Source organism: Phascolarctos cinereus, unplaced genomic scaffold, assembly GCF_003287225.1.
Source record: "Phascolarctos cinereus isolate Bilbo 61053 unplaced genomic scaffold, phaCin_HiC Scaffold_262;HRSCAF=858, whole genome shotgun sequence".
NCBI classification, from domain to species: domain Eukaryota; kingdom Metazoa; phylum Chordata; class Mammalia; order Diprotodontia; family Phascolarctidae; genus Phascolarctos; species Phascolarctos cinereus.
In genome coordinates this window covers 1-24,606 of record NW_027555583.1, presented here as the reverse complement: position 1 = coordinate 24,606, position 24,606 = coordinate 1, and the positions used below count along the sequence as shown (strand labels likewise).

General features: G+C 37.3%; 2 pseudogenes; both read left to right on the top strand.

Moving 5' to 3' along the window:
- The first annotated feature begins 748 nt into the window (after positions 1–748).
- LOC110204325 (olfactory receptor 10J4-like) lies at positions 749–1,719 on the top strand (annotated as a pseudogene).
- A 14,112-nt stretch (positions 1,720–15,831) lies between these two features.
- Positions 15,832–16,772, top strand: LOC110204326 (olfactory receptor 10J4-like; annotated as a pseudogene).
- Positions 16,773–24,606: the final 7,834 nt, after the last annotated feature.

The window sequence follows — 24,606 nt, the reverse complement described above, 5'->3', positions numbered from 1 at the left end:
AACCAACTGGAGTGGTCTGGGTGGAGATAGATTCTTCTGTCCAGATTGCTGGAGTCTCATGATCAAACCATGTTCTCAATAGGAAGAGCTGAAGACTCCTAGCCTAGCTCCTCATTAAATGTCCACCAACCAGGGTTGATTTCTCCTATCATGGGCATTCCCTTTCAAAAAAAAAATGAGGCATTTAGTGTCTCCGTTAGGGGTCTTTGATTACTGAGAGAGAGCACTGGCCATCAATTTATTGATATTACCTAGCCTAATTAATAAAAATATTATTAATTACCCAGAAATTCTGTCTCTTGGGTTTTTCATTAGTCACAGGACAGCTGGATGAGAGTGGGGTGTTCCTCTTTGCCTCAAAGTGATGAGGTAGATGTTTCTCCTTGTTCTCAAAGTGAGAACATTTTTTCCCTGAGGATCTGAGCCACTATCTCTAGATGCAGGGTGATGAAGGGCCATCCAGTGTCCCAGATTTTGGGTCACCTTAACAGTTCTGGCTCTAGACCAAGAATGGTAGCCTATCAGAGGACAAAATCCAGTGAGGTTAAAGGAAAGGGAGGGCAGTGAGTAAATTTCCACAGCGAATGAAAGCGGTGTTATGAAGCAAAGTCACAAGTTAGGCTCTAAATGGTGAGATAAAGTTTAGGAGATATTAGAAAGTCATTCAGTTTAAGAGACATTAAAGGATCATATAGAGAACATATTTTCACTACACATATCTTCACCCTTGCTAACTTTTCCTCTCCTCGTCTCTTTCAGTTTTTCAGGATTTTCCTCAATGTCAAGACCAAATTTCACAGCTATAAGTGAATTCACCTTTGAGGGGTTTTCCAGCTTCAAGTGGCAGCACCGGCTCATTCTTTTTGTGGTCTTTCTGGGCCTATATTTGCTGACTCTGGCTGGTAACGGCATAATCGTAACCATTATTCGCCTTAACCATCACCTTCACATACCTATGTATTTCTTCCTGAGTGTGTTGTCAATCTCTGAGACATGTTATACCTTGGCCATAATTCCCCGTACATTGTTAGGCCTCCTCAGACCACACCAACCCATTGCCATCCCAGAATGTGCTACACAACTCTTTTTCTATCTCACCTTTGGCATCAACAACTGCTTCTTGCTCACAGTCATGGGTTATGATCGCTACGTAGCTATCTGTAAGCCTTTGAGGTATACAGTCATCATGGGAAAACACGCATGTATTCAGTTGGCATGTGGGTCATGGGGAATTGGCCTTGGAATGGCCATTGTTCAGGTAACTTCTGTGTTTGGCCTCCCTTTCTGTGATGCCACTGTTATCTCCCACTTTTTCTGTGATGTCCGGCCCCTCCTGAAACTCGCCTGTGTTGATACCACTATCAATGAGATAATTAATTTTATTGTTAGTGTGTGTGTCCTTGTGTTGCCTATGGGCTTGATCTTCATTTTTATGTCCTCAACATCTCTACTATCCTTAAGATCACTTCATCTGAGGGGAGGTGGAAGGCCTTTGCCACATGTGGCTCTCACCTTACCGTGGTCATCATCCACTATGGCTGTGCTTCCATCATCTACCTCAAACCCAAGTCCCACAGCTCTCTTGAGCAAGACAGGCTTATTTCAGCAGCTTACACAGTCCTTACTCCATTGCTGAACCCTGTTGTGTATACTTTAAGGAACAAGGAAGTCAAAGATGCCCTGCGCCGAGCTCTGGGCAAGAAACCCCTCTCCTCTTAGTGGGCCAGAAAAGACTATGTAAGGAATCTCATTCTCCCAACATCTGACACTCAGAAATATTTCATTTGCTGCTCTACCCCACAGGTTGTTAAGTAGTTTGAGCTAACCAGTGAGCGGAGGGTTGCTGGAGATGAGAATAGGGATAGTACTCAGTTGGTGTTACTTTCCAGAGCAGAACACAATGCACCCTAGATGAGTATGTAGATACTGGATATATTGATATGTCTATTACCTATTAAAGGGCAATAATTTCCCCCAGAATATTGCAATGCTTGAATCCTAGGGAGATCTGGAGGTGAAAGAGGATACATTCTGGGTATGACTTGGAAACAGGGGAGATATGTGAACAATGGTAAAAGAAACGACATAGGGAATAATGGGACAGATTGACTCAAAACCAAACCAAACCAAACCAAACCACTAGAACTAAATTTTAAGGAAGAGGTCAGATGAGTAGTGAAGGGAAAGGCTTATTTGTATGGGAAGCAGACTAAAATAATTCAGAACTAAGTGAGTTTCTAAGGCACACTTATCTCCTAAGGACAAAGCTGTACTCTGAAACGACATTGATTACATATGATTTGAAAACTTATATATAGTTTGTAATTGGAACATCCTCATACTATCTAATAAAGTAGTTTCTTGTGCTTAGAGCAGCTTCCTGAGTGTGATATCATTGTATGATGCCCTTTGAAGGAAGATTGCTATAGTTACATTAGAGACAAGATTATGCCCTTGAAGCTATAGCTTAAAAATGAGATTCTCCCCTTCCCTCCGATCTCCCTTTACATATGATTGGCAACAGCAAAAGTGAGCATTGGTAACTATGAGGAGCCCTCAGATTGGGGTTCTATTGCATTTTGTCACATATTCAACAAGCAGCATAGAAAAGCTTCTATGATGTCAGGCAGTGTCTGTTGTCTGTTTCTTGGACTTCAGGTAATCCTCACTCCCACACTTTCTGAAAAAAAATTTAAGTGTCCCCTATGAGTCCCTGAAGGGAAAAAATACATTGCCCTCTTGGGATCCTTCTTTTCTTTAAATTATCACATCTCCTGAATGCTCTGGGGGTGTACACAGGAGAAAAGAGAACTCTTTAGTTTAAACCAGTCTTTATTCAGTCTCCAGTCTGTCAGTTAATAAGCATTTATTAAGAGCTTATTATGTGTCAAACTGTGCTAAGGTCTGGGATGCAAAGAAAGACAAAACCAGTGGCTACATGCAAAGGATCTCACATGCTAATGTGGGGAGAAAACAAATTAACAGGCATATATACAGGATATCTAAAGAGTTTTTGGAAGGCAAGCTCAGAGGGGAAGTCACTAGCGTCTCTAAGAACTGGGAAAGGAAGAAGGTGGGAATTCATGTCTTCGTGGTAGGCATCTTTTTTCCCAAAAAAATTGGATAAACTAATTTTTATCAGTTATCACAAGGAAGCCTATTAAATATGATTTGAAATGTAATGTATGCCCCTCATCATTTTTAGTCTGTGGAATCAGGGACAGTCCATGATCAATTAGTCAGCAGTAATGTAATGTAAAGCTTAGAGCCATGACTAAGCTGGGACCATAGAGATGGTGACCTATGTCACTTGCTGTCTTTATCAAGCCATTGAGGTTTGCCTGACTTTAGCTCTGGGGAAGCCTGACTTCTTAGTAGGAGAAATCGGTTCCTCATTTTCCTAAATTACTGTCTCATTAAAACCACAACTTGGGTTGCCCAGGGACATTTCTACTTCAGATTCTATTCTTGGATTTTATTTACCCAAAAGAAGTTAGTTAAAAGAGGTACACAATGTACAACATGAATTAGATATCACAGAGGCACTTATTCCTATACCAAAACAGGGATGAGCATAGAATACTTGTGTGTTATTGACAGGTTTTGGTATCTTCAGTTATTACTACTAGTATGGTCAACTATGGGCTAATCAAACTTTTTTTTGGGGGGAGTAGAAAATAGTTTTTGTAAGGCTCATTATTACCCATGTTACATTTCATCTCCACTGGTGCTATTTAATCAAACAGTTGCTTTGCATATACAAGTATAAATTTAATTCACTTGAAATCATCGAACAGTTATTAAACATCTACTATGGGTAAGGTAGTGTCCTAGGTTCTATAAATTCTTAGATAAAAGCAAAACAGCCTCTGCCTTGCTTGCTTCCTAATGGCAGAATATAACAACCTGTCCATAGAGTGAGGAACATGGTGGGAAACATAATGAATACATTTTTCTTCTCATCATTCCTCAGCTGTAGAGGCAGCTAACTGGAACAGTGGATAGAACAATGGACCTGGAGTCATCAAGACCTGAGTTCAAAACTGGCCTTAGGATTTTGTAGCTGTGTGACCCTGGGTAAGTCATTTAACTCTCTGTCTCCCTCAGTTGCCTCATCTGTAAAACGAGCATGATAATATCAACATCTACTTCATGGTGTTGTTGTGAGGATCAAATGTGATAATATTGTAAAGGATGTAGCTCCAGTTTGGCATATAGTAGGCACTTATAAATGATTATTTCCTTCTCTCACCCTCTTCTGGTAGCCTCTCTCCAATGCCAGCACTTCCCTTGGAGTAGCCCACTTCTGCTATTGTTCAGGGACTTTCCCCCAGCCCTTGTTCTATTGTCTGAGAAGGGAAAGATGTCAGCTTCCACCTTTGCTATTGCTCCACACCTTTTAAGGATTATAAGTTTGATGCTAAAACAGGAAGCAAACAGTAAAGGGAAATGTAGCCAGGGAACCTAATACAAGCCTGTCTAATTGAGTCTAATTTCCAGATAGAGAGTGAAAGTTCTTTCCACTATTATGATGGGTTGGGAAGTGCTATGCTTCTTGAGCTCTCACTAAAAAGAACTCTAGTCACCTGGATGACTTCATCCTAGCAGGCTACAATCTAGAAACCATGTTTTCATGTATCAGGTAGCAGAGAAAATGTTTCTAGGGGCATTGTCAAGCACCCCTAAAGGTAACACCTTATGCATGTGTTATAGGTGGGGTCCGGCCACAACCCACACTGTGTGGATTCATAGCTGTCCCCCAGGCATCTCAACAGTACCCTGTTTTTATTCTTTGCCTTGATTGCTCCAACCTGCTCTCATGCTGGCAGATCTAAGTTCTCAGAGATAGGCCACCACTTCACAGTGACATTCACACTTCCTCAGGGTCCCAGTGATAACCTTGTTAAGAAGAAATGGACATCATCCTCTCATTACTCTTGCTCTTGAGCCCTGATGACTTTAATGTCTACAGAATTAGTCACATAATGCCACTTCTGTATCTAATACATAAGCATTTATTTAACAATAAGGCAATTGAAATAATATTATAGATACTAATAAATTAAAGCAAATTTATAAATAATAAAATACATCAGAATTCCCATATAAACCTGGATTCCACTCTTACCAATGCGCTCAATAGCTATGATGAAGAATGGGCACACACTAATAAAGAAATGGCACATAATATGTGAGGGAGGAAGACTGATGTGCTTAGGGTAAATCACAACTCTGGACTGCAGGCTTAAATGGTATTGATTCTTTCAGGAACATCTGTACCATACAAAACTACTTCTCTGCTCACTGTTAAATTTTTGTTTCTTTCTACTCGAGAATGTTTCTCTCTTCAAACATTACTATTACACATTCTATCAATTATCAATTATCCTTAAAAACCCTTTAGAAAGCATTAGCTCTTAATGTTAGTAGTAGTTTTCTTTCACCTAGCCAATAGCAAAGCTCCTCAGACTGGCTATCCCTGGGCCATACAGCCTGACCCGCCAAGGGAACAAGTGAACAAGAACTTATTAAGTGCCTACTATGTGCCATGAACTGTATGTAAAGAGTTTTATAAATATTATCTCATTTAAGACTCCCAACAATCCCATAAGATAGCTGATATTATGGTCCCCATTTTATGTGTGAGGAAAATAAGGCAGAAGTTGAGAAACTTACACAGTAAGTGTCTGAGGATGGATCCAAGCTCATGTCTTCCTGATTCTAGGACCAGGGCCCTGTTCACCGCACTGCCTTGCTGCCTCTCAGTTATCGACTCACCAGAATGCTGTGATATCCAATGAGAATGCAACTCTGATCAACACATCTATGTCTCACCAAAATCCCAAAGCGATTGCAAAACTCCTTTTGCTTTCCCACCTCAAACCACAGGTGGCAGCAGAGAGCAACAAACACTTTAAGAAACTTCATCTCTGTCCGCCTCTAGATGGCGATGAAGGTCAAATGTGAGTATCAAAATAGATAACAGCTGTCACTGGAGCTCTTGGCCAATGAAGTCAATGCTCTTTTGTACCAATCTCTCAAATAAAGCCTTCTATTAGCTGACTGATTCTAACTACTACAGCTCTGGGTTTTCACTGCCACCCCCTCTTCATGTCTTCAATTTTTCTCCTTAAATTCTTCTTTCTAAACTGCTGCTCCTGCATTCAATGACTCAAGAGTTTCTTGACTCTCCTTTTGTTTCATTTATTTTATTTTAAAAAGTTCCATCTCAAACTTCCCCTGTCAAATTGATAGACCTCTGACCCAGCATCCAACATACTGGCAGGATCTTTGTGAGGCTGAACATTTTCCCAGATGATAATTTATTTATTTATTTTTTATTGTTTGTCTTTCCTAGTGAGGAAAGTATGTGCTTATTTCCTTTGGCTACTTACAGAGGAGAATCTGGGTTCTTAACTTTGAATACAAGTATTAATTTTTTATGTATTTGTGGCAGGAAGCTGTGTGGCCATTTATTCTGAGAAGGGTCAGGCAGAATGATGAAACCACTATAGTTGAAGGGAAGGTATGCTACTTCTACCCAGAGGAAAGAACATTGAGGAAAGAATTAAATACTGATCTTAAGGTCATTATGTATGGCATGTAATAGTCACTTAAGTACTTGTTAATTGATTGATTGAAGATATACTTCTTTGTACCTTTTATAGGTCAAAAGGCTTTATTTAGTGCCTGGCCCATCTTCAGGTGCTGAAGCTCTCTGTTCCCTCAGGTTTTGAGACCAGCAGAGCAGACAGCCATGAAATCATAGCCTCGATAAGATTTCAGATTCCCACCCCACAGTTCCAGCCTGGGATCAGAACTAATCCCAAAATCCCAGACCACTAACTCTGAGAATTGGGTAAATGAGGTTCACCTCTAACAAAGTCCCTCAGTGCCCCACTGTTTGCATCTTGATGCAGACTCCTCAGGGACAGGCAATGAGACTTCAGGGAGAGAGACTCTAGAGTCCTGCACCAGAGGAAATGAATCTACTTCCCAGTCTCAAACCTTAAAACTTTGTCTTCTCCACAGGGTGGTGGAGGGCTATGAGGGACTTCATGTGACTTCTTTCTCAACCCTAGCTAATTAGAAGGTCCACAGAATGGGTCAGGTTGCTGGTGGATTCTGATGTTCCTTCTTCATTAATGCCACATTCTCGAATTGTATTTTCAGTGCTAGCCTAAGAGAAAAATATATTCTGTAATCTCCATCCTTTCCAGGCAGCTTCTTTCTTTCCTGCAACCTGGATGAGCAACATTCCTGCTCAAAGTGGTAAGTGAAGTTGAGGAAGGGAAATTGTCAGGCAATTAAGTCAAAGGAACAGTTGTAGAAAGATCATAACATTATAATGGATAAAATCTGGCTTTGAGTCCTTGCTTTGTCATTTTCCAGGGGCAAGTTCCTTTACCTTCTGGATTCTCAGTTTCTTCATATGTAGGATGAAGCTAATATTTAATTATCTACCTCATTGAGCTATTGTGATGGTTAATTTTTTAAAAAAATATCAATTCCATTCATTTCAATAAATACTTATTATACATCTGCTGGCATAGGGAATCTATAAGAACTGTGCCTTGATTAGTAAAGACATAGAAAAAAATGGCCCTTAATGTCAAGAAGAACTTCTGGGAGGGATACAAGAAATGCTGAGGAGAGAGTGAACACAAACAATGGAGTAGATCATAGGTAGCTTCACAAAGGAGGTGACACTTGAATTAATCTTTGAAGACAGTTGGATTGGGGAAGTTATTTCAAATGAGGGAGCAGTGTGGACATAGTCATAAAGGCAGAAGCCTATGGGGCTTTTTCAGAAAATACCTCCTAGCTCTCTGACTAGACCCCAAAGCATATAAGGAACAAGGAAGCATCCATTCTAAGATGGTATTTACTACCAAAGCATATTTAGACTATTTGGAATCAGTGAAAATGAAGTTTAAATCCTACACTCAGGGAAAGGCCATGGAGCTGGAAAAGGTTTATAAGGACTCTGAGAGGCAGAGATGAAGGGAAGGTACAGCCCACATATATGGAGCAGCTTTTGCAGATGCCTGAAGGTAGAAGAGAACATGTGGAATTCAGATAATAGTTTGTATTCCGGTTTGGCCAGCACGTCAAGTTCATGAAGGGAGGTGGTATGAAATAAACTTAGAAAGGTAAATGACGCCGGAGTATAGAAGGCCTTACATAAGGGAAAGGAATTTATAATTCATCCTACAAGAAATGGGGAGCTACTGAAAATTTTTGAACAGATGACTGTTAAGCATTATGTAAATATCAGCAACTATGATGATGGCAGTATTGAATTTGATGATGATGTTTTAGCACTGGCAGCCAAAATATTAATAAATCAATGCGATTAAATCCTATACGCTCAATTACAAAGACCATTCAAAAGTTCTGAAGGAACATAAAGGGTAAAATGATAGAAATGCCTCCAAATATTTTATTTCTTATTATAAATATCCATACTGTAGAGTTCAGGCAAATGGCCAATGTGACTTCTGTCTATAAGAAAGGAGACCCTTTCTGTCCATGCCTGGCAAACTGTGGAATCCTTAAAAGGTAGAATCATTGAATTAAAAGCAATGGCAGTTAATTGGGGTAAATGCAACATGCTCAAAAAGGGCTTCTTGAAAGAGATAACATGAATAATAGCTGGGGTTTATATTATACTTTATATATTATATCTCGTTAAATTTTCACGATAGTCCTACGAGGTGGGTACTACAATTATTATCATGACTATTGTCGTTGTTATCTCTAATTTTACTGGTGAAGAAACATAGATGTTAAGGGATTTCATTAACTCTTTAAGTAGCAGAGGCAGAATTAAAAACTTGGGTCTTCCTAACTCCAAGCCTAGAACTGTGTCCATTATGCTAAGCTGCCTCTATGTTTTCACAATATCAATATGTACATATTGTCTGGAGAAGAAACATTCTTCATAATAGATTTTTACTGATATCTTTTATTTTTACATTGACCAGATTTACCTGTTTCTGCCTCTCTCCCATTATTTCAGAGTAAACCATCATAACAAACATTTTTTTTTTAAAAGAGAGGAAGGAAAAAACAATTAGCAAAACTAACACAGGAAAAATTTGATTTTTGTGTATGATACTCCACACCTGTGGACACCCATCTTTTCAAAAGAATGGGGGAGAGGAGGGAATGCTTCTAAAAACTCTACTTTAGGGTCAAGCTTGATCTTTATAGTTTTGCAACATTCAGTTGTGAATGCATTCTGATTACTCATCTTTTCATTTACACTATTGTAGTCTCTATATATGTATTATATATATATATATATATATATATATATTATCAATCACATTTATTACTCTTTAAACCTCACAATAACCCTGTTATGTATTATTGCCCTCATTTGCTTATGAGAAAACTGAGGCTGAGATGGGGTAAGTGACTTGTTCAGGGTCTTCCAGCTAGTAAGTATCTGAAGCAGGAATTAAACTCAGGTCTTCCTGACTCTAACTCCAGCTCTCTATCTACTACAGCAGACACCTAGTAGTACTCATTACTCAGTCACCCAACTGCCTCAGGTCTTTGCTATCACACACACAAAAACATTGCTGTAAATATTTTTGTGAATATGAAGCCTTTATTTTTTGTCAATGGCCTCCTTGGGATTGGATTTCTAGGCCAAAGAGATTTTTATTCACTTTATTTATGTAATTCTGAGTTGTTTTCCAAGATCTTTGGACTAATTTATAGTTCTACCAACAATTTTTGGATATGCCTATCTTTCAAACATTGGCAATTCTCATTGCTATCTTTGCTAATTTGGTTCATAAGTGGTAAAATTTCAGAGCTATTTCAATTTTCATTTCTATTGCAGTCATTTGAAGCATTCTGTCATATTGCTAATAATTTGTAATTGTTTTTTAGACAACTATTATATCTTTTGACCACTTATTTACTGGGGAATACTTTTCCTCATGCAGTATACTTCTGTTAGTTGTCTATATACCTTGTATGTGAAACTCTTACAAGAGATGTTTGATACAAACAAGACTTTTCCAGTCGACTTCTTCCCTTTTTATTCTACATGTGAAATAACATTGTAAGTAATATTTAGTCACTGAAGACAGTGAAAAAGAGTGTCAGATTCTTTTCTGAGAAGAGGTTTTCATAGGGAGAGAAAGGAAGAGTATGGACAAGAGGATTACTTGACATTGGGATTTATTAGGAGTTGCTGTATCTGAGAATAGGGAAAGGGAAGACTGACAATGAGAATCTAAGAATATTTAGAAATATCTTTCTTATTTCAGTTTTTCTTTGGGTTTACCATAGATGGATTGCATGAACCATAAGTTTAGCCTAAGGCAGCATTCCTTTTTTCTTTTTAGTTTAATATTTTATTTTCCCCTAATTAGATGTAAAAACAATTTAGAACATTTAGAAATTTTTAAGTTCCAAATTATCTCCCTTCCTACCTCCACTTCCCCTCTCACTGAGAAGATAATCAATTTAATATAGGTTATACATGTGCAGTCATGCAAAATATGTATCCAAGTTAGTAATATTTTAAAAGAAAACAGACAAAAAAAACCCAACAAAAATAAAGTAAATAAAATATGCTTTGATCTGCATTCAGATTCCATCAGTTCTTTCTCTGGAGACGAGTAGTATTTTTCATCATAAGTCCTTCAGAATTGTCTTGGGTCACTATATTGCTGAGAATAGCTAAGGCGTTCACAGTTGATCATTGTATAATATTGCTATTACTGTGTACAATATTCTTCTGGTTCTACTCACTTCACTTTGAATCAGTTCATATAAATCTTTCCATGTTTTATCTGAGAGCATCCTGTTCATCATTTCTTGTAGATCAATAGTATTCCATCACAATTATATACAACAACTTGTTCAGTCATTCCCCAATTGATGAGCATCCTCTCAGTTTCCAATTCTTTGCCACCACAAAAAGTGCTGGTATTGATATTTTTGTATTCATAGACCCTTTTCCTTTTTTTTTCTCTTTGGGATATAAACCCAACAGTGGTATTGCTTGATCAAAGGGTATGCATGATTTTGTAGGCATTTGGGCATAGTTCCAAGTTGCTGTCCAGAGTGGTTGAATCAGTTCATGACTTCACCAACATTGCATTAGTGTCTCAATTTTCCCACGTCTTCTCCAATATCCCTCATTGCCATTTTCATTTTCTGTCATATTAGCCAGTCTGATACATGTGGGGTCACAGCTCGGACTGTTTTGATTTGCATTTCTCCAATCAATAGTGATTTAGAGCATTTTTTCATGTGACTATAGATAGCTTTGACTACTTCATCTAAAATCTGCCTGTTCATATCCTTTGACCATTTATCAATTGAAGAATGGCTCTTATTTCTATAAAATTAATTCAGTTCTCTATATTTTTGAGAAATAAGGATTTTAACAATAGAAATTTGCTATCAAATTTTTTCCACATTTATTTTTACTATGTATTTTCCTCTATCATATTACTCCTCTGTTCATCCTACTCTCTTTCCTTTCATCCTGTCCATTCTCGAAAGTGTTTTTTTTCTGGCTTTTACCTCCCCCAATCTGTCCTTGATTCTATTAGTACCCCCATTCCATTCCCCTCCTACTTTCCTACCTGGTAAGATAGATTTCTATACCCAACTAAGTGTGTATGTTATTCCCTTTTTCAGTCAATTCTGATGAGAGTAAGGTTCATGCCCCCCCTCACCTTCCCCATCTTTTCCTCCACTGTAAAAATTCTTTCGTGCTTCTTTTACGTCAGATAATTTATCCCATTCCTCTCCCTTTCCCCTTCTCCCAGGGCAATCCTCTTTCTCGTCCTTTAATTTCTTTCAGATAATCATCCCATCATATTCAATTCATACCCATGCCTTCTGTCTATGTATACTCCTTCTAACTGCCCTAATAATGAGAAAGATGTTAGGAGCTACAAATATCATCTTTCCATGTAGGAATGTAAACAGTTCAAATTTAATAAGTCCCTTATGATTTCTCTTCTCTGATTACCTTTTTATGCTTCTCTTGAATCTTGTATTGGAAAGTCAAATTTTCTATTCAGCACTGTCTTTTCATCAGAAAGGCTTGAAAGTTCTCTATCTCATTGAATATCCATTTTCCCCCTGAAGGATTATATTCAGTTTTACTGGTTGATTCTTGGTTGTAAACCTAGCTCTTTTGCCCTCTGGAATATCATATTCCAAGCATGGTAGCATTTCTGAAGTTCTTGTAAAGTAAAATAAGGATTCAAATGTCAATAAATAGCAACTTGAATTTCTTCATACAGGAGGTACATAATATAAGAATTATTTTTCCAACATACCAGGAGATTAAAGTTCACATTCACACATCTAGTAAATATAAAAGCCAGACTCAAACCCTGGCCTTCTAACTCAAAATATAATGTACTTTTTATTTTTCTATTTTTACTATGCTGCATACCCTATGTGACTTAATTAGATTTCACCACACTTCTTTTAATATTATTGCTAGAAAAGCAATCAGAACCATGATGACCAAAGTTAATTATTGGTTCAGTCATCACCACTTGCTGAAGAATTCATTGGAGCCAAGATGTCTGGGCTTCTTTGGCAACATATAAAGCTATTAACCAAGGATTTAAGGACAAGGAAGGATTGATAACAAGTCACTTTTTAAAAAACAAGTCTGACTTATTGGGGTTATCAGGCTATTTGCTTCTAGGAATTAGCATGGGCATTTGTGAATTATCTATGTTTCTGAAGGAGGAAGTTCCCTGGTCTTTATGTCTCTTCTCTAGAGTGTTAATTGTTTAGAAAAACAGCAACAAAACAAATTGTCTCTCTGAATTCTATTCCTTGCTTAAGTGAATGGCATCTTGTGACAGCAAGTGCCATTTACTCTGTGGGGCAAAGAGTCAGTGTTCTGATGAGGCAGGAGCCTGTGATTTCTCAGACTGGTACATATCCTGAGATTTTTTTTTCTACCACTCTGAAGACATATTTTGAGAGTCAAAACATGCCTCATTAGATGTCAATCTCCCTTTTTTCTCAGTGATTTATATGAAAATCATTTCTTTCTCTTGGGGAGTGGAGATGACTTAGGACTAAAAATAGTGACTAGATGGACAGATGGAGGAAATGATTACAAAGCTCTTTCCAGAGAAATTTGGAAATGAAGTGATAGTGATTTTGAATGAACAAACAAACAAACAAACAAACAAACAAACAAATAAATGGACAAACATTGACCACAACACAAATCCCTCAAAAAGGGTAATCTCATCCCAAAGCAGATACAGGTAAAACTTTTAAATAGCTCTGTTGATGAACCAGTCTCAATACACACACTTTCCCAGGCTTGATTTAAATTGACCCAGGTCTGAAAATAAAAGTGGAAAATCTAGTCAATTTACATCTCTAAGTTAGAGGGGACAATTCCAGGGTCCAAAATATTCATTGGGATAGAGGGACTCAAAATATGGTGCAAAACAAAATGCCTGATTGTTGTGGGATGGAATGAGCCTATCCCTCTTCTCATTAGGGAAGACACATTGCTTTCACCTGGGGGAGGGGAGGAAAAGAATAAACTCACTCTTCTCCTTTTTCTTTCCCCTTGGCCTAGGTTCTATTTAAGGAAAGGTTTAAGGACAATTAATCAGAGTTCAGGACATGTGCTCCCTTCACCTGTTTCCTGAGTCTAGGAGAAAAGAACATTAAGGAATTCAGAGAAGGTTGCACACCATGCAGAGAATTATTAAGCGATGTATACTCTAACTGCTCTCTGGATCCCACTCCCTTTGAAGTCTACACAGGGGACAATCTGTGTGAGCAAAGGAACCATTCAGAGAAATGCCTCACTTACAGAAGTGGACAACCTTTCTTTACCATCTGTACTCTCGCTAGAGTCATTACTGGGAATATTTTTACCAGGGGACAAGCACTAAAAACCAGGCACTTAGGGAAAATAGCCTGAAAAGTAGCCTTGATTAGGTAGGAGGAAAACCCTATCCAGTAAAGAGGCAGAGATCCTGGGACATGAGGGGGAGCTAGGTAGTGGAGTAGATAGATGGCTGGACTCAAACTCTTGAAGATCAGAATTCAAATTATGTCTCAGTGCTTACTAGCTACATGACCTTGGGCAGCCAATTTGCTTTCCTGAGTAAATTTCTGTCTCTGTCTCCCAAACTTCTTCTTCTTTTTTTTGCATCAACAATTTTTCCCTGTTCAGCTTCTCAAACTTTATCCAGTCCTGCAGCCCAGAGGAACTCAATAGGAGAATCAGGTATCACAGAGAGAAGGAGAAATACCCCCAAGATAACCACTCCCTAAATTCAGATCATAAGGGTAAGGAACACTTTTAGGCACCTTAATTCAAAACAGATCTTTCCAAAGGAATTTATAATGAAATGATAAATAGAGGAACACCATAAAGAGATGTTAGTTACCCTAGATTTGGATCTAGATGATCTGGGCTGGAATCCTGGCTTGCCATTTATTAATTGTGTGACTTTAATCAAGTCATTTAACTTCTTGGGGCCTCAGTTTCTTTACTTTAAAGATGTAGTACAATGCTATCCTGGTAGAACAACTCACTGTTCCAGGAGACCAGTACTCTAGGCCAAGGCTAGACCTCACACTCTTCCTGCCCCCACCTATAGTTGCAAACAGAGCTTAAGTCCTACATGTATTGACCTTTGCCCAAAGAGACAATCAAGATGTTCCTCCAGATACTGTCATACCAGTTAAGGCTTTCCTCCAGGTAGAACTTGTTTATGTCTCTCCTCTTAAATTCTTCACTTCATATTCCCCAGCTTCTGGCTCTGCTCCCCCATTCTTGCTGAGAAGAATACAATAGTTTCTCACCTATCCTTTGGATTTCTTTCCCAAGAAAAAATTTGTCTTCCTTGAGCAAAAAACTTAATGACTAGCCTGATTTGCAGCTCTAATTCTCATACCCTCTTCAGTATAACATGCATTTATTAAAACTTTGTTACTAGAATTATCTTATTTTAAGCCTATGAGAAATATAATAGCCCCTAATGTACATGTAATTCTTTTGTGGTTTTAGGTAGTTTATTTTATATGAAAAATTATGAGTTCTATCACAATTTTTATGAGTCTGTAGTTAAGTCAATTTCTAACATTTAGGCAGACATTGAGCTATCTGTCTTGGTTTACATTTATATCTATCTCTAATAATCCCTAGGCCCCTTTGTGTTTGAGGCAAGCATTTCTGCAAAAGAACAACAAATTATATTATAGTGTCTGTGGATGGAAAGGCAACATGAAGGAAAGGTGGGTAAAGAGAAATAATTTTCTCTGGCTTTCCCTCAGTTCTTCACTTGGTTGGTGTGCTAATGACATCAGCCAATGTCTTCTGTTCTAGGATGCTTGTAAGACCATTGGTCCTTTTCAATTTGTTCCTTTTCTAATATAGATCAATTCTACCTTTTCTTTCTCTATTAATTTGTTGCCCCTGGGTTGCTAGTTAATTTTGATTTAGTTTAGTATGACCTCACTTTTCTCTTTTCAATTTCTGACCCTTAGAGTCTTATATGGTTCTGAGATAACTCTTTCATTGTATACTTGTGACCAACTCTTTCACATGATGGCTTTAATTGATTCATAAGGTGTACAGACTATGTATGCATTCAGTTCTGGTAGACTGATTCAATTAAGAAGTGTTTTTCAAAAAAAATTAACAAAATTAATTTCAAGAGGGGTGGGATCATCAACAGAGACTTACTATTGCCCATCAATTCCCTGGCATTTTCTACTGCATGATTAGATGATAACCCTATGTGATCTTTTCCTCTCCTTGTCTCTTTCAGATTGACAAGATTTTCCTCAATGCCAAGACCAAATTCCACAGCTATAAGTGAGTTCACCTTTGAGGGATTCTCCAGCTTCAAGTGGCAGCACCAGCTCATTCTCTTTGTGGTCTTTCTAGGTCTGTACTTTATGACACTGACTGGCAATGGCATCATTGTGACCATCATCCACCTTGACCATCATCTCCACATACCTATGTATTTCTTCCTGAGTGCATTGTCCATCTCTGAGACATGCTATACATTAGCCATCATTCCTCGTATGCTGTCTGGCCTTCTAAGACCACACCAACCTATTGCCATCCCAGAATGTGCTACACAGCTATTCTTTTATCTTATGTTTGGCATCAATAATTGTTTCTTGCTCACAGCTATGGGTTATGATCGTTATGTGGCTATCTGCAATCCTTTACGGTATTCAGTCATCATGGGAAGAGTGCTTGTGCTCAGCTGGCATGTGGATCATGGGTAATTGGCCTTGGAATGGCCATTACTCAAGTAACATCTGTGTTTTGCCTCCCCTTCTGTGATGCCAGTGTCATCTCCCACTTTTTCTGTGATGTCCGGCCTCTCCTAAAGCTTGCCTGTGTTGACACCACTGTCAACGAGATCATTAATTTTGTTGTCAGTGTGTGTGTCCTTGTATTGCCCATGGGCTTAGTCTTTATCTCCTATGTCCTAATTATCTCTACTATCCTCAAGATTGCCTCAGCTGAAGGCAGGAAGAAGGCTTTTGCCACATGTGCCTCCCACCTTACTGTAGTCATCATCCATTATGGCTGTGCTTCCATCATTTACCTCAAACCGAAGTCCCACAGCTCTCTTGAGCAAGACAGACTTATTTCAGTGACCTATACTGTCATTACCCCCTTGCTGAACCCTGTTGTATACAGTCTAAGAAACAAGGAAGTCAAGGATGCTCTGCGAAGAGCTCTGGGCAAGAAACCCCTTTCCACTTAAGTGACCTGAGCCAGAAAAGGTGATTTAGTCGCAGTCCCATCCTCCCAACATCCAACAAACAAGAATATTTCATCTTATTCTCTACTCATAGGTTGCAAAGTAGATAGCTGTAACCAGTTGAGATGGGGATACCCAGTTAATGCTCTTTTCCAGGACAGAACATTATGCCCCTAGTGAGTGAGGAACTGCTGGGTATGTGATCTCTCAAGTCAGGGACAATGATTTGCCACATCGCTTGCTACAAACTCAGATCTGGAGGAGGCATGAAGATGATAGAAGAGGCTTCCAAAGTGTTAGTGAAGACAGATTGCTTGGGATGATATTTCAACCCTGTTGGAAAAATACGAGAATTAAAGGGAGAGGCTAAACAAAGAAAAGTTCTAGAATTCAATTACCATAAAAAAGGGGGCACATGGGAAGTAAAGGGAGAGATTTCTATAGCGAAACAAGACTGAAACAATTAAGAACCAAATAAATTCTGGTGGCACAGTTCCTAAGCTAGATGAAACTGTACTCTATGACTATAGTAGCTACTTATAATTTGACAACTAGTATACAATTGGAACATGAAGTTTCCTCAAATTATATCTATATAAAATGTATACACATATGTAGTCATATGCATACATATACATGAAAACCTATATATGTGTATATATCTATATTCACAGATATCTATATCTAGATAAATGTACCACTATACACATACATATACAATTATAATACTATGCTCCACACATTGTAGTAACTTGGGCATACAAAGACAAGCAAGTGAGACAGTTGCTACCCTCTCAAGTAGCTTACATGCTAATAGGGGAAGAAAACATATGAATGAAAAGTGAATAAGGGAGAGGTGCTTGTGGCAAAGTCACATGGAGGGCTGGTTCTGAACAATATGTGATGAAAACTTACCTATCAAAGCCTATCACTTCTAGCAGACAGTCCAAGATCGTGCTGTTGAGGAGATGGTTCTATTGGTCAATGAATTCAAAGCAGTTGAGCATGATATTGCATATAATGCTTTATGAGTGAAGACTGCTGAAGTAATTTTGTGAGCTGGACTATTTTTCCAATGTTACAGCTTAAAAAAATGAACTTCTCCCCATGTCTCTAAACAGTTAACTGGTGAGAGTAGAAATGAGGATTAGTAACTATAGAGAGGCTCTCGTTTAGGCTTTCTCCTTCATTATATCAGAGACATTCTTCATCAAACTGATTAGACAAATTCTCATGATGCCAGGCAAAGTGTTCATGTTTCTTGAACTTCCAGACATTCCCACTCCCATACTTTCTAAAAAGAGCAAAAGTTCAGGTCCTCCATGAGTGCCTGAGGGACAAAAAATCCATTGCACTCTGGAGACCCTTCTCCTCTTTAAATGATAATATATCTGAAATGCTCTAGTGATGTGCACAGCAGAGTAGGAAATTCAAATCAAATAAGGCATTATTTGGCTCTCAGTATGTCAACCAATAAGCATTTACTAAGTAATTACTACATATCGAACTCTGAGCTAAAGGCTAGAGATACAAAAAAAGCAAAAACAGTCCTCATACACAAGGTGCCCACATCCTAATGTGGGAAGATAACATGTAAATAACTAAGTATGTAGAGGATATATACAGAGCAGAAGGAAGATAATCTCAGAGGAGAAAGCAAATTATATGGACAGAAAACTGCATCCTGTAAAAAGTGAGGTTTTACCTCCTCATGTTACGCAGTTTTCAAATAAATTGGATAAGCCATTTGATATCATAGTTACTGGAAAGTCCATTAGATATGATTAGAAATGGAATTTATGCCCCTCATTTATTGCCCTCAATCCATGGAATCAGGGGCAGGCCATGGTCAGTCAATCAGCTCTAATATTAACATGGTTAGGCTGAGGCTGCAGGGTTGGTAATCCATACTATTACTTTTGTTTACCAAGCCAATGAGGTTTGCTTGGATTTAGCTCTGAAGAAGCCTTACTTCTTAGTAAAGGTAATAGGCTTCCCATTCTCCTAAATTATCGGCTTATTAAAACTTTCCACCTAGTCTAGTTCAGGGACAATTCTACTTCTGTCTGTAGCCTTGGCTATCCTACAAAGAGGTTAATAAAAGAGGTGCCAAATGTATAAACCGGATCAGGTACCGAAAAGGTCAGTTATTTCCACATAGAAAACAATGGTGAGAATGAAAGACTGCCTGTGTACATGGACAGAAAAAGTTAAACAGGTTTCAGTATCTTAAGCTGTTACTATTATAGTCAATTACAAAACTATTCAAGTCTAATTGGGATAAGAAATAATTTTGAAAGACTGCTGAATAGCCATTTAACCTCCATTGGCACTCTACAATCTATCAACAAAGCTTGATTTTTCCAGTGATTTCTCTCAGATGCCAACTTGTCCCTTGGTGCCAGTTTGCTACTGCTGCTGCTTAGGCAGTCTCTCTGTGCTGATGCTCAGGTGCCTGAGAAGTGAAAGATGCTAATTTCTATCTTTGCAATCTTTCCACACCTTTTGATGCTCACAAAGTGAATGCTTAAAGCAAGGAAAGAAACAAGAGAGGCCAAAGACCTCATTTCAAGTTTGGCTAGTTGAATCCAATTTCTGCATAAGAGTGGCACCATATTGCTGGGGTAGAAAAGGACTGCCTTTCTCTTTCTTTAGATGAAATGACCTCTAGTCACATGGTTGACTGTATTCAATTGGGCCAGAAACTAGAAGCCACTACTTCTTTTACCACGTAGGGTTGCCTGTATTATTAACTCAGCAACCAATTAGGGGACTTTCAGCCATGAATTATGAGCATGACCAGAAGGTGACCCTCCACAGCATTTTCTTTATGGAGAAGACTAGATTAATAATAACCCCTTATATTTTATAAGTATTTAAGAATTCTTCAATTCCTTGAATATATATGAGCATATTTGGCCTTAAAAATAACCATGTTACAGTTAGGACAAGTATCATAAAACCATTGAAGTTCAGAGGGTAAAATGATTTGACCTTGTAGTTACATAGAAATAAAGATATTTCTTCCACACATATAGTGTTACATCCAAACACTGGGTCTGTTGGCTTCTTCCTCAGTGTTCTCAATTCTTGTGCAGAGAAAGGAAGGGTAAGAACTATATCAATTAGATGCTACATTTGTCAGGGCTATCTCCCCAACACTTTCCAAGTGCTGACATTATTTCATGAGAGAGCACCAGAACTCAAACCTATTTAAAGTGTCAGGGCTCAAAAGACCCCAGAGTGTGCCAGACTTTAACAGCCCTAGTAGTCATTCATTCTAAACTTCCATATATCCTTGTAGAGGCCACTTATTTTAGAGACTCCTCAAGCCCTGGATGTACCTTACCTCAATTTCTTTACATTGAGAGAATTGTGTGAACCAATCTAATTCAATCTTGTAAAACTGACTCCATTTTGAAACTTAAGTTTCATTTTCCACCTGCTTCCTAATTGAGTGATGTCCTTTTTCATATCTTGGAAAGTCCACCTGCTCACTCAATCCCTTGCTAACTCCTGAAACTTGCTCATTCTCCTCCCAACTCAAAAAGTCCTTAAATGTTCTTCCAAACAGAAATCAGATTACCTAGTTTTGTATCATGGTTTATATCCTATAATTTGCTTTTAATGCATAAAAATCTGTCTCCTCCTGTATTCAAGGTTCAGTGTCAAGCTGAAGAGGCCTCATCCTGATTTGTTATGCAATTGGCCTGCATTGCTTAATAAGTTAATATGCTTGGAAGCTCAAACCTTTGTTTCTTCAGTTATTTCAGATTTACTCATCATAAATTGTTTGGCAAAGCCAGCTAGGTCAAGTCAGAACTCTGAACCCTAGGATGAGTGCCTTTCAGAAAAACTTCTTTGCTCCATGGGACTTCTTCATTGAGGACTTCTTTTGGAGGTAGGACTCTCCTCTTGATTTCAATTCTTCCAAGATAAGGTAAGCCCCAACATTGTTGAGGGCAATAAACCTCCACATCATTGGGGCAGGTGTTTTCCTGGGAAGGCTTTTTCAGAGAATAGATAAATTTCCCCTTAAGTTGGGGAAGAATATACTATGTGTCACAAAAGCAATATTGGTGATTGGCATGATCAGTAGTCACAAATAACAATAGTTGGTGAGCGACTGACAAACTAGTAGTGGGAACTATTAAATTATGTGAGATTTGGTTTAAAACTGCAAGAGTTTCAGCTAATAGAATATTTTGGCCTCATTTGGCACTTCTGATTGTTAATGAAATTAAGATTGCTCTATAATTTGTAAAACACCAAATGGGACCCGAATTTGGCCTGAAAAATGGACTTTAAGTTACTGCAAGTTTTATAAAATTGTGTACATTAAGTTTTTCTATCTTACTGTATTGTCTGAGTTTTTATGTCTTTGTAAAATGCTCAGAAAAAAAAAATTTGTCTTATATTATTGTGTTTAATGCTGTTTGTTGATTCCGCTACCTTGGAAGATTTCTAATAGGAAAATGCAGCCAGTCAGGAAAAAAAAACTGCTATAAAAAGCTACAGTCAATGAGTTTAGTATGCTGGGAAAGATTAATAAAGTTTCATAGTTGAAGCAGTTCCCTCAGTTTTCTGTAATCAGATGCTGAACTCCTATCCCAGTAAGTAGGATTAACTTTCACTTTAGGCTTTCAGTGGACATTAGGTTAAAAAGGAAAAAAAACCCTGCAAGATACTTTTTCTCTGTCATTTCACCTTAGATAGGTTAGGGTTACAGAATAAAGTCAGATAATCAAAGAAAGAAAAACTTTTTCCTGGTTTGTAGAAATTTGTGGCATTGTAAATTAATTATAGACTGAATTTGTAACTCCTAAAAATATTGTAGTAGATTTTGGAGGTCTGGAGGCTTGGAAATTAAGGAGATTGGAAATTAATCATTAAAAAGTTTGGAGATTAATCAGTTTAAAATTGAGAGAACTCCTGGGACTTTGGATAATTCAAGGAATTTACTCCTTTCTCCTTAGCATAAGCTTAGTAAATGTGAAATATCTTAGTGAGTTTTGGGGTACTACTCTGTAGAATTTGTTTTAAGGATAAATAATAAGTGTTTGAGACTGAAAGTTACAGGGACTTATCACTCTCTGGTGATTGATAGAGCTACTGTTTTTGCGCAAGGACTGAAAGTTTTATTGAGGAAAGAAACCACTTTTTTTCTGGTGCTTATGAACTGTTTCTTGCTAACCCTTTCTTAACTAAGAAAATGGAAAACCTTGTTTAAATCAGGGGCAGCTTAAAATATATACAATTTAATTCAGTAATGGAAGGAGTGATTTATGTCAAAGAAGGAATCCATTAGGAAGCACCACCTACTCTACCTCCATCATTTCTAGAACCCAAACCCTCTTCTGGATAATGGGGATAGGATATTCACAATGACAGGAAGGAGGGAGCTGACTGGGAACTAGAAATGTCTTTTGGGAAGTTTAAGTAGAATTTTAAAAGTCATATAATAGAATTAATATTTAGGTAAATTAAAATAAAATCACCAAAGAAAACTAGAAAAAAAAAACCCACATGGATTTGTAAGCTCTTAGGAAACCAAAAGAGTAACAGTGTTACAATTGATCAAAGCAGCATAAAATTTTGTGCTAAATTGCAAAAGAGAAATTCTATGATAAAAGATTAGTTATTTAGATAGTTTGGTATATGCCTAGGAAATATGGTACTCTGCCCCGAAACATGATTCTAGGGGCATATGCCTCAGGGAAAGAGAGAGTGGGACTAGATTATGAACATTAAATGAATTAATTTAGCTTTTGGGAAATAAAGAAAAAGTCATAGGGAGCTGGAAGTGCTACTGAGAATGTTCAAAAATGAGCTAATGGTTTAAAATGGACTCTGAAATTTTGAATCATTGCCAACTAATGGCCCTTTGGTGTTTTTTTTCTTTTTTTCTTTCTTTCTTTTTTTTTTTTTGAGATTTTACCATTAGTGCTTAAACTCCAGATTTTGTTTGGACAAAATTTTGTTCAGAAACTAAATTGAACAATTATGGTGAATCAGAACTTAACTGCATTTGCTATGTGGCATTAAGAAATGTATTAACTCTGTAACTTTGAGCAAGTAACTTTACCTCTTTTTGCCTGTTTTCATTTGTAAAGGGGATAGGATTAGTATCCACTTCCCAGGGTTGTTGTGAAGACTAAATGTTGTAATAATTGTGAGGTACTTGACATAGTTCCTGGCATATGGTAAACACTATATAAATGTTGACTATTGTTATTATTTTTTGAATTGAATTAAATTGCTCCATACTGAATTGTTACCAAGTTTTGCATTGTGATTTACATTATAAAATGTCAAAAGTGATAAAATGAATGATTTTCTCTCTAAACAATTTGTAAATGCATTCAGCTGAATTGATGTCATCTGACCTGTAATAAGTCTTGTTTAGTGTTTTAAATATATTACATTGTGTATGTTATTATTGTGTTTCTAGAAGTTTTCTTATAATGCTGCCAAACAAATAACTTCTCTTTTAATCTGGATGCTGTTAGATGACAAATTGAGCTGTTAAAAGACTGTGATTAAGTAAGTATTTGAAAATTATTAAATATTTAATGTGATATATTTTGTTTAAGATTAATAGAATAATAACAACAAGAACAATAATGATAATAATAATTTACTCTTTGGAGGGAAAAGTTGCACAGATCCTTTAAGATATCCTTATCTGTGAGATCTCTTGAGATCTTGTATTCAGGCTGGATCATAACATCTTGTCAGTGCTGCTGATCATATGTAGTAAAAATTTTAAATTACTGAAGTTTGAGAACCTAGAACTAAGAAAATAGGATCCCCTTTCCCACTCCTTGCCAAAAGGGGGCATTTACAAGTTGGCTATAATAAAGAATGAGCTTTCATCTGAAAATTTTTGACTATTACTTGTAAAAATTATGAAAATGCATAAAGTAGTTTGAAGATGTAACTTCAATACATTATTGTGAGTCAATTATCTATTCACTGTATGTATAATTTGAAGAACTACAGAATGTGGTTATTTTAAATTTGTAAGTAAAGGACAGATGAAATGTAACTGTTAAGGAAACATGAGAAATCTATTAATATTCAAGCTGTAATGAAATTTTGCTATTTGTGGAAAAAATTTCTTGGGATTGTAACAATATTAATTTGAGTTTTGAGTATAGAGATGGCTGTCTAAACTGTCATGAAGCCAACAATCCACCCTTCAAGGAGAAAATAACATGTACTTCAATCTGAGAACTGCTACAGGTAGATGTCTGTCCCTGGGAAAGGTTGAGGGATGAGGGATCTTGGTGTGGCCTAAGACAGGAGCCTCTTGACTCAGTTTCCCCTTGATACAATTTCCTTCAGTCTAGGAAATTTTCTTACCTGTTTAATTCTGAACTTAGCTCGGGTACTCTGAATAATGTGGAGCTTGTTATATGATTATCTGTTAAATATGACTCATTCCTGGAATCAAACAGAGCTAAGGGAGTGTTTCCCCTGTCATGCTATATATCCCATCAGTCTTTTCCCTTGAGGTAACAATCTTGACGTTGCTATTATTATGTCCTTCCTTTTTTCTTTCATAGCAAATTTCTATAAATACACATGAATTGTAGAAGTTTCCTTATTGAAATAGTACCTATTAATTAATAGATTAATACTGAAACATTTTAGTTATTTGTGGTCAAATAAGAGATGATATACTCCTTCACAGAGAATTAGACAAAGTAGTAAGGCAAAGATATAATGTAAAAGTTTTCTAATTAAATGGAATATTAAACATTGAGATTGCAACAGGATTAGACTATTTTTCCTAAGAATTAGAATATATACATATTTATGATTGGCTTTCAAA